Here is a 14,664-nt window from a genome sequence, read left to right on the forward strand (position 1 = left end):
TTCATAAAATAAGTAAATCACTACTTGGATACTCAAGATAAAAAAAATATCTAGAAGAGAAGAAAATAAATGTACCCAGTGCTGTGTAATCTTCCATTGCTTTACCAAAATCCGAGTTGTCTAATTCATGAGTTTATTTTGGCTCGTGGCTCAGGAGACTGGGAAGTCCAAGAATAGTGTCAGTAATGGCTTTGGGCCCCATGAATTTAGAACAGAAGGCAGGTGGTTTGGGGGAAAACTCTGGCTATTTTCCTGTTCCCTGGCCCCCAGGGATGTAGTGAAAGCATGTTTACAGCTCACACTTGTGGGATTCCCAGCCTCATAAGTGACCAGACTTTGCGTGTGGACCCACCCTGGGTCACTCTACATGGACCAGAGTTCTTCTGTGGGTATGAAGCTAGGAGGAAGAGATGAGGGAAGCTTTCTGGGGATGGTAGTCCAGACTAACTTGTATTTAAAAATGGGGGTTGGAGGGTAAGATCCACCTCCGGGGACAAACAGAGAGTCAGACAACAGGAGCCATGATGCTGTCACTGAGAGGTCTAACTCAGAAGCAGAATGCAGAATCAGTAACCTGGGTACTTGCAGAAGAACCTCATCGGCAGCTCTTCAGCTCAGACAGGTTTTCCATGGGCTGTAGGAAAAAACCATCATTAGTGCAAAGGTTAAATATTGCTCCCCCTCCCCTAAAATTCCTTCTAGTCAGTGTCATACTTGCCCACCCTCGTGAGAGGGTACTGTGGGAACAAGGGAAGGAAAGTGTGTGTGACCCAGCCTCACTCCTTTGACAGTCATGTGGTGGGGGGGGCTGCATCCCATGGAGGTACCCTGGGGACATGCAGGAGTTGCAGAAGAGGCAGCTCCAGGGGGTGGAGGGTAACTTCGGAGGGATGGAGGAGCACCTGAAGATGAGTGGGCAGTTTGGGAGCAGGTGTGAGACAACCCACTTCTTTCCTGACTCTTCAAAGGGACATAACCCTGTTGGAGAAAGAAGGGAGTCATGTGACCTTAGGCCCATGTTTGAAACATAAAACTTCAGTCGCTATTTATTTTGGTCTTCTTGGACCAGTCTGGCTATTCCTTTCCTTTTGTATGTAGTTCTTCTGTGGTAAGAAGCCAAAAAAGTCAGCTCACTTCTTCCCTGGTAGTGGCCACTACCAGCTGGAGGAGGCCACCTAGGGGAAATAGGATGGGAAGCTCTTTGTTTTTTTATTTTTTTGTATTGGGAGTTAAACCTATGGCCTCTAACTTGCTAGGCAGGTGCTCTACAACTTGTTCATGCCCCCATGCTTTTTCCCTTTAGTTTGTCTTTCAGATAGAGTGTTAAGCTTTTATTCAAGCCAGCCTCAGACCACCATCCTCCTACTTCTGCCTCTCAAGTAGTTGGGATTACAGGTGTTCCCCAGCAAACCCAGTTGCTTTGCTCTTTAATGGTGCCTTTCTTTGGGAACAGGTAGGAACAAGGCCAATAATTTATTGCTTTCCATTCTGTGGTACATTTGTGTATGTGTGTATCAGTGTGTGTTTCTTCTGCTGTGTGTCCTGTCCTAGTAAAAGCACAGTGGACTCAGGCCAGGCCCTTTTGTGGGTTCATGACCTTGTCATCATCTGTAACGTGCATATTCCTTTAATTATCAATCACACAGTAAACACTGCTGGGGCTCAAAGTCTATACTTCCTCTGAGTGTAAACAAAGAGAAATTAGCCCTGTGTCAGGCCCATCAATGTAATTTGGATAACCTGGAAGCTGAGACAATGGGAGCTTCCATAGGCTAGTATTTCTCTAGCAGATTTATGCTCTGACTCTGCCAATTTGCTTTCAGACTCCCTTCTTTCAAATGGAACCTTGTCAAACTCTACCTAAAACCTTACATGCCTCACCCCTGAGCCCCTTTGTCCTCACTTGTCCCCTAGAGTGCCAAATACTCTGGTATTTGGTGGTACTTGGCAAAAAGAAGCCATCAGTCTCAACAGTAGTTAATTTCATTGCCTTGGACTTTAACCCACCTTCTAATTGGACAATGAGCTGAGAAAAATATAATTACTGGCCAGTGTTCCTTCACATGGTGTTCTTGGTTATTGCCATGTCACATGGGCGACTCACAGAGCTTCCTGAATGTGTGGATGACAATCACCCCTATCCAAATGAAAACAGAAGTGATGGCCTTAACCAAAAGATGACATTGATTTGCCTGCTTTTGTGGTCTAAACTGGCTCTGTAAGTCTCTACCACGAGACTGGTCAAATTTGGCCACTCCAGTAGCCAAAGGCACATGAAACTGCTACAGAGGGCTGCAGTCTTGTCAGAATGCTCTCTGACCTCTCCTTCATCCAGGAACAAGTGGGTGACTGGATAACTAGATGACAGGTGTGACAGTGCTGTTGGACATCTTTTTGAATGTATTTGGCCAGGTGAAAATGGCATAGTCCATTAAGTTACCATATTTCAAATGGTGTCATCCAGGGAGGGAAGGAGAAGTACTTGGAACCTTTGGATGGAGATTGTCATCCAGAGGTGAGGTCAGCTAGACATCTGAAGCCAGGGACTGTATAATAGGCTATGCTAATTTCTCAACTCCTGTATCTGCATTTTTAGGAAGGCAAGAAGAGTCAAGGTCCCCTCTGGCTGTTTGAGTGACTCCTGCTGGCCTTGTGGACTCAGGCAAATGAGAGAAACAAGGAAATAAATGTCTCCATTTCCCCTCACAATTAACTTCCCTGGCTCAACCTCACAACAAGAAATCAAAGATGAACATGAGTAGTTCCAAACAGGAATTTTAATAGAGGATCAATAGCATCCATGGGAAGGACAAATCCCTCCAATGTTTACAGACATTTCACAGTCTCTCTCTCTCTTTCTCTTTCTCTCCTTCCTTCCTTTTATTTTCTTTCTTTCTTTCTTTTTACATTACTGGAGGTTGAACCCAGGGCCCTGATTGTGGTGGGCAAGCACTCCCCTTGAGCCAGTCCCCAGCCCTCTCTACCTCATTTCTATTAAGCTACTTAATACATTGGATTGACTATCAAAGTGTTTGAGATGAGTTCCCTTGAGTTTAAAATCTATGACCCATGAACAAAGATTTTCTTGTGAAGAACAGGAAAAGAGCTAAGCAAGAGTCGCCATCCTACACAGTCATTAAAAGACCCTTCTCTTTCTCTGATTTTACTGTGAGGCAAGATGTCTCTCTATTTCTGGGGAAGTCAAAACACAGAAAGTAAAGGAGTCCAGAGAAAGGATTATCTTGGATACGAACCCTTGTCTGGAACACTGGATAATCCAAGGGTGCAAGCTGATACAAGACAGCTAAACATCTGTCCAGAGGGTCTTTGTGTCTGTAAATGTGGACCCATGTAAGTGAGTTGGAGGATTAAAACCACAGAATCCCAGCAAGACAAAGTGCAGACAATTTACAGCCAGCAATTGTGTCTGGTGAAGGATCTCTGATGGGCTTACAAACTAAAAGGCTTCTGAGAAGTGGACATATTTTCTTTCTCCAGGAAACAGTCAGGAAGCACTTTTCACCAAAAAGCAGAGATTTATAAAACCAGTTCTTTTACCACATCACCAATGGATGCAGGAAGCACATTCACAAAACTGGATGATAGCACATCTCCAGAACCCACAAGGACCCGTGTAGTAGAGGAAGAGAGGGGCAAAATGCCGAACTAAAATTATGTGGTGGAGGAAATTTCTGTCCTCTTCAAAGTCCTGAAACAGAGATCCTGATGAGTACAAAGACTGTGTGTTTCAAAGCCAGGTGAATATGAATTCTAAACAGAAATCCACCACTTTCCAGCCCCAGGATCAGGGCAGATTTGAACCTCTCTGGCCTGACCTGCCTCAGTTGTAAAAAGCAGAGTCATATCAGCATTCTGGAATTGTTGCAAGCCAGCACTTAACAGATTCTCAGAAAAGCATCCCTGTCCTTTCTGTACAATGATCGGCTAAAAATAGGAATGGCGTAATTCCCCATTCTGTATATCAGATAGCCCGTGATGTTAGCAAAGCAGAGAGAACATAATACAATTAAGACAGTATCCTAGCAGCAAAAGACCTGAATTCAGCTCCAGTTCTGCCCATTCCTGCCTATGTAACTCTGCTCTTTCTTCCGTCTCAGCCTCCACTGATCCATCTGAGCACTAGAGAGATCGTCTTCTGGTTTTGAAATTCTTTGACTTTGCTGCTGCTTCTCATTATTGGCATTTCCATGACACTGAAGAGATATTTATTTAAGCCCAGGACTTTGGTGTTAAAAGCAGGGGCACATAAATATGACATGGCAGGTTTCTAACCATGATCTGCTTATGGATTGAATTCCACATTTGGCATTTGCTAGCTAGGGGACCAGGAAGTATAATCTTTCTGTGCAATAGCTACCCATGTGGAAACGAGGGAAGCAACCATCACCTCCTCATACTTTGGTCTTGAAGAGTTGGTGAGTTCGTTCATAGAAAGTGCTAAAATAGTATCTGACATTGAATAGTGGTCCATACATGACAGCTGCTCTTTGTTGTAGAGAAGATGCAATCATCACGAAATACAGTGGTTTTACCAACTCTGGACTTAAAATATCATGGTTTTTTCTTTGCATAAATGAGTGTTCCACCAGTTACCTTTGTATGGACCTGTGGAAGCAGTGTCCCCTGATGATGGGGACCCAGAGCAACTGTCTCAACTTCTATAGACCAAGCAGGCAGATCCAGGGACAGCTCTGAGTGTGGTCTACACTCAGGGAGAAGAGAAAACCAGGGAAAATGTACCATTAAGCACTGTTGTAATTTGTGAAAAGTCAGAGAGTTACACAAGCACTTTGCTGAGACCTGAGAAAAACAAAGATACAAGTATGAAATGATTTTAAAGTAGGGGACACATGAAAAAATTTTAAAGAGTCACTTTCTTAATAGTACAAAACTTGTGAGAAGTCTGTGTCAACATTTTATAACACAGCATCATTGTCGCCCCAACAGTTAAAATCAGTAATGGGTCCTGAGCAAATTTTTGTGACAACTAATCTAATTTGTGTTGGCAACAGATGACTTCTGTTGGTTCTATTTACTTCTAAAATGCATGTGGATTAAATTTTTATTGCTGCATGTCTGAGAAACTCTGGTCTCACCAAGATGATCACCTGCAGTACATTTGGGCAAGGTGAAAGCCTGGGATGATTACTGCCACATAGAACCTGCAGTCTCATCCGCAGGCCCAAAAGAATCTGCAGTCTCATCCACAGGCCCAAAAGAACCTGCAGCCTAACCCACAGGTCCAGCAGAAGAGCAGTCAGGAGCGACACTGGTGGTTCAGACTAAGAAGTCACTAAAGGGTCCAGGAGATCAGCAGAGCTCTTTGCTGCTGTGTGTCTGGTGCTGACTAAACAACAACACTTTATCTTCTTGCTTCCCATTGACTTCCTCTCTAACTCTATTTTTCCTTTCTTAACAGATTCTACCAGATTCTTCTGGCTTTAAGTCCCCGTGTAAATGCAGTGCAATGCTGATTCAGAGAACTCACTAACTCTCTCTCGATGTTCATCACTCAGAACTTAGTTTTCTTAAGTGCAATTCTTTAGATTAGTCTAAAACAATTTCTTAATGTAGCTTTTCCTAATCTTCTAATAAAATATTCTTGAAGGAATAAAAGAAATCTTAACAGGGTGGCAAGGATATCTACTAAATAACAAAAATGAAAATGCAGCACACAAGACTCAGAGGGAACTGACTAAAACAGAACTCAGAGGAAAAATCATAGCCTCAAATACTGCTCTGAATACAAAAATAGAGGAAAATGTATAAATTATGTACCCAAATTTTTTTAAATACCCTAATTTTAAAAATTTTAAAAATTCATTCATTTAAATGAATAATAAAAGGAAAAAAATACAATAAAAATCCAAGAATGGAATTAATAAGGATGAAGAGAAATGACTTTGAAATGAGGAAAGATGGTACTAGACAGTAAGTTTCATGTGGTTAAAAACAAAAAAATAAAATAATGCATCATTGAATTTAATAAAGAAGAGAGGAAATAAAAAAATATCCAATATAATAAATGAACAGGGGGCTGGGCTTGGTGGAGCACTCCAGTGCTCATCAGAGTTTGCAGTCAGCCTATGTAAAAAGTAAGATCCAATCTCAAAATACAAGCTGGGCATCGTGTGTCACACCTGAAATCCCAGGTATGCTTAACCAATGCTTACCTATTGGGCTGGATTGTCCACTTTCCTCGCGCTATTGTCTCTCTGCCCTTCTTCACTCTAGTCTTTTTCCGGGGATGTTGTCTGTAGGGACTACATCAACTTGTCCCCTGCCCTCTTGCTGCCACTTGAATTGAGCCAAGGTAGAGAACTGTGAGAAACTGAGGCTCCCTTGGTGGCTTTCTCCAGCAAGAACACTGAGAGAAGGCTGGGCCCACCCACCAAAAGTCATTGCTAAATTCAGGGAGACAGACTCTACAAAACATTCCCCACTTAGTGGAGACCCTATGGGTTTCAGCATGCTAACAACTCAGTTGCTACCAAGAAATTGAGTTATTGCACCATCTTTGCAAGCAGTCCCTTGGTATATAAACCTCCTGAAATTATTTATATTGAGTGTGCTATTTCTCATGAAAGTGGAAAAAATGTTGTCTTGTTTGGGGAGCTTCTAGAGCTGTTCACAAAACAAATTTTGTCATCAAAATGCAAGTCACCACTTGCCTTTCCAAAGTAGAATGCAGACCAAGAGCACTTACTTCCATGCCGAAAACCTACTGACTTTCACCAAAGAAATTGCAAATACCTAAAGCTTACAGCATTTTCTAGACTTTCTTATTCTGGTATTTGCAGATCCATAGCCTGTGAGATCATTTCCTTTGGCTCATCAAAACATGAATACCTACATGCAATGCCCTGCCCCCATTTATGCCATACAGAACTCCACCTTAAAATTCCCAAAGAAGTTGCCTTAGGGGAAAGAGTCTGACCTCTACACCAGCAGAGAAAGTCCTTCTCAGTATCCAGTCTTGCTTGTTGGATATGCAGATGTAATGCTGACAACCAGAAACATGAGGATAAGAAGTCTGACAGAGAAACAGAAATGATATGAAAAGAAGTCAGGGCAGCCAGGAACACCTAGCTACTTGGAGGTGTAATCCTAGCTACTTGGGAGGCTGAGATTGAGAGGATCTCAGTTTAAGGTCAGCCCAGACAAATAGTTCATGAGACCCCATTTCCAAAATAACCAGAGCAAAATGGACTGAAGGTGTAGCTCAAGTGGTAGAGCACCTGCTTTGCCAGCACAAAGTCCTGAGTTCAAACCCCAGTCCCACCAAAAAAAAAAGAAAAAGAAGCCAAGGGGGAAAGATTTTTAAAAGTATAATTAATGTGCATAGAAAAGTATATGAAATTATTAAATTCATGAAACAAGTCATGGTTATCACAAGCGAATAATTACTGAAAACTAGAAATGAGAATATTGGCCATTTAAAACCCAATTCTGAAGTAAAAATACTTAAAAGAACTAGAAAATAAAGTCAAAGAAATTTTCCTACAATAAAAACACAGACGTGAAAATGTGGGGAAAAAAGAAATTCACTGGTGGAGGGGGTGAGTTCAAGACAATGTATTTAACGTATTGTAAGAACCTTTGTAAAGACCACAATGTGTTCCAGCCAGCACAGCAATAAAAAAAAGAAATTCACCAACAGTTAATAAAATTTTGAGCCCAAAATTGGAAAACCGAATTATCAAATAAATAATACAAGGAAATTTCCTAGAGATAAAGAGAAGTATCTTCATACTAAAAATATAAACAAATATTTAGTATGTAACTCAAAAACTGAAAAGAAGAGGACAAAACCATCCTTAAGCACACTGATGTGGAATAGCAAACCCTTGAGAATAAGTACAAGTCCTTTACGGCTTCCAGACAGCCAAGTTTCTTGCAAGGGACGTCCTCTTGTCACCACAGCAGGCTCTAGAAACCAGTGAACCACTGTTTTCAAAACTCTCTGGGAAAATAACTTTTAGCACAGGTCTAGATCCAGAAACATGACCAAGTAAGTAAGTATGAGAGTAACAACATTGTGGGATGTAAGACTTCACGTGACTATCTTTGTAAACAGTTACAACCAAAATGTCAGACTGAATTCTTGCAAGGAATTTAAGATTATAATATTTACAAGAAGGAATAAATGTTCCCAAATAACAAATTAAGTCTTCAAAAAAGGGGACAGCATGGAAGTGAGATTCTTTCCCTACCAGCTACTAAGGAGTACTTCAAAAATATAGCAATCCAAATTATGTTGTTTTAGTGCAAAAGAAGACTGGTAGACCAATTAAATAGAAAAGAAACACTGGAGACAATGACTGTCTGAGTGAGGGACAAAAATGGACTATGATCAGAGACTGAAGATTAAAGGGAGTTTGAAAAAGAAGAGGAAAATTACTTTGGGGAGAATTTTCCTAAGGAGCTACTCCAGGAAAACCAAGGTATAAACAAAAAAGTGACATTGACAGAGGAACCAGTCATAACCTAGGAGAGCAGATATGAGAGACTCCACATTGACAGCATGAAGCTAGCCAGTCCAGATTCCAGTAGGAAAAGGGATTAAAAGAGGAGTGGGGTAAGGACAAGAATAGACCCAGGGATTTGTTTTCCTGACAAAATAAACTATCATAACTCAACTCACTTGCTAGAGTGGACACAAAACTCTTTGATAAGAAATAAAAACAAAAGATTTAAAATTTTCTCTGCTGTTCACTTTTGCTCAATAAACTTCTATTGAAAGTCTAGTCCTGACAAAAAGTAAAATTCCTCTTGCAATCCAGTGTCCAGAGACTTTCATGTTGACATAAAAGGCTGTGCGTGGTCTGACCCTGAAGGACTGAGCCGCTTGGGCTCTCTGCTCCCATCCAGCCAACTTCCTCCTGCAGCCTCTGTGCCAGCTGCTTCCACTGCCAGGATGTTCCAGGCTCTTACCAGGGTCCCCCTGGCCACCCAAAAATCCCAGATAGCATTTTCTCCCCTCCCAGGCCTTCACATTCTAAGGAGGGATGACCCCACTGCCTCCAACACACCTGCTGCAGGATGTGTCACTCTGCTGTCATTATTTACTTTCATGTTTGTCTTTTAATCATCGAATTTATGCATCACTTCCATAGCAGGGATTATAGTGCCCAACACATATCAGACATTCAATAAATGCTTACTTAGTGAACACTTTGATAGGTGAATAACAAATGAAACATTTTAGGCGAATTAATCCTGCAGTATTTTATATCAATTTTATTATATATAAATATCACCATACCAGCTGCTTCCACTGACAGGATGTTCCAGGCACTTACTAGGGTCCTCCTGGCCACCCAAAAATCCCAGATAGCATTTTCTCCCCTCCCAACCCAAAACTTCATGGGTTATGTTAAATTACTAAATTTATGAGTATTCATTTATACCTCCTGTTTCCAAAAGAATGATTTCAGGTTGACCAAACTATGTAAATTACCTTTATCTACATATCCATTTAATAAAAGAGCTTTTGTTGGCTAAGTGTTTTCAGGTTAAGATCTTCCTGATCAATAAAAACACTTATTTCCAAGATTTTGACTTTCTTCAGAAGCAAATAGATTTTTTTAAACAGTCTGACATAATGAAGTTTCCTTTTTGCTGATTCTTTTAGGACAAAGATCCAAATGCAGGGTAGAATACTGAAAAGCCAAGGTCTGGCTTGGCAAGGGAGGGCCACCTTCCTCCCTGAACTCTGATTTCCTCTCCAAGTGGCACATCTTTTTCATGGTACCACGTGCCTGGAATGATGACTTTAGGAGGGGGATGGGGAACAGATGTCAGTCATTGACTCTAGGTAATGAGATTTCATATTCTGTCAAACCCTGAATAGGACAGGAGAGGCCTCAGTAGTGGTTTCTCAACTGAACAGGTGTACAGGTCCCGTGCACAGCAGGTAGAAAGAGGCCATCTCAATCCCGTGTGTGGATGTTTCTAAGAAATTGGAAAGAGGCAAAAAAGGGCTGTACCATGACTGTCACCCCAGGAAAATTGCAGCTTTGGAGAGCCAAAACATTATTAATTCAAGCCACTGGAACAGACCTCTTTCAGAGTCCAGAAGACTGTCTGAAGGCAGGAGACAGGTGACATACCATCCTAATGATACTGTGTAACAGGGGTCACCTCCTTATTTCTTCAGTTCCATATGGTGTGTCATAAAATTTTAGTGCTCTTCAGCCAACAAAGTAATAACCACCTTATGGCCACAAGTCAAAAAATGGGACTGTGGGGTAGAATGAAATCCCATCTCCAAAACTAATGGCAAAAATCTCTTTCAAAGATGGCTCTATTTTAAGTGGTGTGGGAATAAAATGTTCCAGAATGTAGACATGACTTGTTGGCAGTTTGGACAAGTGTCCTGTTCTGGAGGCAACACTCAAGAAACCAACCCTGCTGCCTGTCTGGTGAAAAAACCCATTGATGGCTACACTTATGTCCCGACTGGATGGCAACAGGTTGACCAATGGCTCAGGATGATTAAATAGGGGAATATGCTTCTGGGCACCTGGAGTCATTCAAGATCCTCCCATCTAAGCTGTTCCAGGTCTTTCTAAACAGCAGGAATCAAAACCCCAATGTCAAACTCCATGGTTAATTCTTCTGCTGTCAACTTCGTTGAACTCAGCACATCAGCAAAATCTCAATCGTTTGGAATCGCTGGAGAGAAGGTTACCCACACTTATAAAATGTGTATTCCCTGTGTCATTTTGTTAGGTATCCTACTGGTTTGTCAGTCTTGTCCTCTCACAGAGTATGGTTTCTCCAACTTAAAAAAATAGTGGTTTCATGTTGATCAGGCCTCACCACACCAGACGTTTGATGTAAGCTGTCTCATCCAGCACTACGAAGTACTGAGGCTCTGTGGTGAAGTCACATGGACAAGGTCACAGGCTAGAATAAGGCCAAGGTGCAAGGAAAACACCTGTCTCTGGCACCGAAGCCCAGGCTCTGCTTATTGCATCACACTGCATCTGTGGTCATGGAGAAGTGTTGAATAAATCCAAATGTTGCCAAACAGAGCCTGCAATGGGCCTTATTTAATGAATGACAATAGCCATGTGCAATCGTTAGGCACCTACTGTTGCCTTTCTCATGGACAGTGCCAAAGCACCATAGCACACACTGAAAAACTGTCCACTTCTTGAACTGACATGTGCTCTTCTGCATTGTGGTTTTATTGGCTTTTGTTTAGTTTTGTGGCACAGGGGATGGAAGCCAGGGCCTCATGCATGAAGACCCACCCCCAGCCTTCCTGTCTTTGCATTTCATTTCTTAGCTAAGGTCTCACTAACTGAACTTATGATCCTCCTATTTCTGCCTCATGAGTAGCTGGGATTACACAGGTGCTCTACTATGCATGGCTCTATATTATCTTTTATTACTGAAGTAATGTAGAAGCTAAATTTCAACCCATGTCCCCGGGATCTCAAATCTGTATTACTGAAGTCTTAAATGTATCTTCAATTATGCCTTAATTTTTTTCTTCCTACTTGTGTGTTATTACTCAGAAAACTAATTCTTCCATCACCTTAAGTGTGCTGTGTGTGTGACTTCCCAAAAAGATGTGGATCTCTGAGAGAAGGCACACCAAGTCTCACTTGCTCAGCAGCTGGGCCTCAGGGCACCCTGACAAAGCTGGATGTTCTCAATACACTGCACACTAAATGTAAGTCCTGCTTTGGAGCTGGAGAACTATCAGTGTAAACCAAAAATATAACACTCTAGTAAATGTTCACTGTGGAGCAGGATATCGTTACTGGGAAGACTTTGCATGTTGGGGACATAAGAACTCTCATTCTAATATACTCACTTTTCTGTAAACCTAAACTTCCCTGAAAACAGAGAGCATGTGTATGTATCATTTTTCTGTATACACACAGACACACATATATATATAATTCTATGAAAACTGTGCTCACCTCATTTATAGACAATTTCTGAAAAAAATGGTTTCCAATTCACTGCTTTTCACCCATCCTAGATGGAGCCAGAGTAAACCCTACTAGAGAAACCATCTATGCATCATAAGATAATCACATGTGGGTCAGACATGAGGAAGAAAAAATGCCTTTGAAGGGGCCAGTGTTAACATTGCTGTATGGATTTCCATTTTTTAATGTGCTTGTACTACCAGTCACAGTGGTTAATTGAGAGAGAGAGAGAGAGAGAGAGAGAGAGAGAGAGAAACAGGTCATTCTTCTCAAAGACCATCATGAAACACAGGGTTAGTGAGGCAGGTCAGAGCTCAGGTTCTAGGAGGCAGAGCAGCCTGCAGTCCACTGACTATAAGTGCTACGACTGATGCTTTAAAAACAGAGGAAACATATATTTTTTGTCTGTGTTTGTTTATGTGTACTTTAAAAACATACTGCATAAAATTACAAAGAAATTAATAACAGGGCTTAACCAATTTGGAGGATTTGGAGGTCGCAGATAAAATGGGGGTGAACATAAAAATCTTTGTGCATTGGTTGCTAAGCCAGTGAATGCTTAACAACAAAATCTATCATTTTTAAATGATAAAAACCCAACACACAAAATAGCACAGAGTTCTGCATTAAATCTCCCTGGAGTCCAATCACCATTAGAAACTGTTTGACCTTGGATAGGATTTAACTTCCCTGAGTCACTATTTCATGTGTATAATAAACATAACACATTATTTTATAGAGTAGCCTTGAAGATTAAACTGTACAATCTCTGTAACATGCACAGACTACAGTAAGTACTCAACAAACATTAGCTAGTAACATTATCACTGATACATTATTAGTATTTAAGGAACCCACACATTGCAGAGTCAAGGAAAATTAACATTTAAGAGAACTTCCTTCCTTATTCAAGTTGTTGATAGAGCCTTCCAGCAATTTGCCACTACTGATTTGATATTTAATTTCCAGGACCTGATTAGTGGATATGCATATCCAAAAGCCACAATGTTATATACTCTGGTAGCAATCTTAATAAAACCAATTTCTTAAGAATGTCCAATACCTCATGAAAAATATCTACTTCATTTTTCTTTTCCTTAGGTAAAATTTTGGTTTAAAAAAATGAGGACATTTTTGAGAGGCTGAGGAAGCCTATCAGATTTTATCAAGAGAAAGAATTAAAGCTCTACAAAATTTCTCTTTGAACTAACTCAACTAATAAGAGCTTTTCTCTGAGGCAAAAGCTTTTCCTTGAGAAGAACTAACCAAGAAAACAAACAAAAACAGTATAGTAGAGATAAAGCAAAAACAAGGAATCTGTAAGCTCCCAGAAGGAAATCGAACAGTGCTTACTAGATTAAGTGCTCAAAAATTCAGTAGAAGTTTTCCCACAATTTCTGTAAAGTTCCATCCATATGGCTTTCCTCTTTTATTTGATAGCATGTAATATGTATATTTAAATATCCCCACCTTAGGAATATTTTGTGAAAACATAAGGTAGACTCACAATCATGTCATCTTATCATGGAGTTGTCGCTTTATGGGACCAAGATGACCACACCAGCTGGCCTGGGCTAGCAATCCTTTTCCCATGTCTCACCTAGTCAAGCCAGACTGGAGTGAGAGAGATTTCCTCAGAACAACTTTTAAATCTCACTAATGGTCTCCAATGCAATTTCTTCTCAATAGGCTGTAAATGAATACCATTGGATCTAACCTCTAATCTGATTTACAGCAATCAGATAATACATGAAAGAAGAAAGGAAATGAATGGCCTGGTCACCCAAATCAACTCTGCACGATGGACTGTGTTCTACAAAACCTCTCAGGAAGGAGCTAGCATTTCCACCTGATTCTGCTTCTCACCAAAAATAAACACAGGCATGCATGCACAAATAACCAAATGCACCATTTTATTAAATGGACCAAACAACGCCTAGATTTTACTTAACTGACAATCAGAAGCATATATTCAAAACATGTCAGTAATACCTGTGCAGTCAGTCAGTACATTACTGCAAATATGAGTTCAAGAAGTCATCCCAATGAACGGTTAAGCACACCAAGGCAGGTCCCTGAAGGCACATTTTGACAGGGACCTCAGATTGCCACATGTTTCAGGCTGTTTTCCAATGAGTTTACAAGATTAGCTTTACTATTTAATGACAATTTTTTGATTGTCATTGGCACTCTAATCACCTTTTCTTCTTGAGCCAATCAAATTTCATAATTTTTAATGTAAAAAGATTTAATTCTGAGTTTCTGATTAAATTACACAAACTCCTAATTAACTATAATCAAATTGTACAGCAGGCAATGTTTAAGTTACAGAATGGAATATTTGTCATACTTTGAAGCAACCACCCCTCTCTAGGGATTTACCAAGACTTGTTGGGGTTATTTAATCCTCTCAGGGCAAAATCATGAGTCACTGAAAATATACTGAGACACCAGGCTGGGTAAAGTTTGTGAAAAAACTAGATCAAAGACATGTACTCTATTCATTTAAGTGTAGGTAAGGTGGAAATCTTATACAATAAAACAAGAATCTAAGACTTGGGAGTCTTGGACTGCCCTGGAGCTTATCCTGGCCTCCCCTCCTGTACAAAACACTGAAATTTAAAATAGTTTCTTCTCAATCAAAAGTTAAAATTGGTTGGGTAAAGTCTTAGTCTTTCCACAAATCCAACTC

Source organism: Castor canadensis, chromosome 13 (assembly GCF_047511655.1).
Source record: "Castor canadensis chromosome 13, mCasCan1.hap1v2, whole genome shotgun sequence".
Lineage (NCBI taxonomy): Eukaryota > Metazoa > Chordata > Mammalia > Rodentia > Castoridae > Castor > Castor canadensis.